This window comes from Chaetura pelagica, unplaced genomic scaffold (assembly GCF_000747805.2).
Source record: "Chaetura pelagica isolate M959 unplaced genomic scaffold, ChaPel_1.0 scaffold356, whole genome shotgun sequence".
NCBI classification, from domain to species: domain Eukaryota; kingdom Metazoa; phylum Chordata; class Aves; order Apodiformes; family Apodidae; genus Chaetura; species Chaetura pelagica.
The window spans coordinates 6,902,574-6,903,559 of NW_009953964.1; positions in this window are offsets into that span (position 1 = coordinate 6,902,574).

Here is a 986-nt window from a genome sequence, read left to right on the forward strand (position 1 = left end):
CCTGCCCAGCCCAGGCTCTCCCCTGGATGCCCCTGGCCCTTAAATGCCCGCAGGTGGGTGGGATGAGGCAGCCCAGCTGCAGCTGGTGGGGTGGGAGAGCTCTGTGCTGGGGAGAGGGTGTCAGGTCTGTCCCTCTTGGGGAGGAGGGGATTCCTTCCTAGGGCGGGGAGCTGGGGGATGAAGGCAGGGGGGGAGGGTGGGATGGGATCAGGTTGGGGGGTAGGATGGGGTAAGGTGGGACACTGTGAAATGGGATCAAGATAGTGTGGGGGTGAGATGGCACACAGGTAGGGTGGGGTAGCATCAGATTGGGGCATAGGGATGTGATTAGGGGAGGATGGAATGAGAACAACATGTGATAGGAATGTAATATAATGGGAGAGTGGGGATACACAGGTAGGGTGGGGTAGCATCAGGTTGGGGCATAGGGATGGGATTAGGGGAGGATGGAATGAGAACAACATGCGATAGGAATGTAATATAATGGGAGAGTGGGGAGTGATGGGGCAAGGATGGGATCAGAATTGGATGGGATGGGGACAGGATGGGCAGGGAATGGGGTGAAATGGGCTGGAGAGAGGACATGAGGAGGAGGGGATGGGATCAGTATGGGATGGGGGACACGAATTACATAGGGACAGGGTGTAATGTGGAGGGGGTTGGAGGGGGAAAGGATGGGATGGGGACAGCCTGTAGAGGAGAGGACATGGGAACAGGACGAGATGGGATCAGGATCGGGAGGAGATGGAACAGAGAGAGGGTAGAATGGGGAAGTGATGGGGAGCAGGGCAGGATGGCGTGGGGACAGCGTGGAATGCAATCAGGATGGCTGGGAATACGGAGAAGGTGCAAGGTGGTGGGACTGTCCGTGGGTGCTGAGAAGGAGCGCACGGGCTGGCCCGGCAAGGGCCGGGGGCTCCGCTCCGGTGCGGGGCGGGGGGGCCGGGCAGGGCTCAGCCCGGCGCGGTCCCCCCCGCGCATCACGG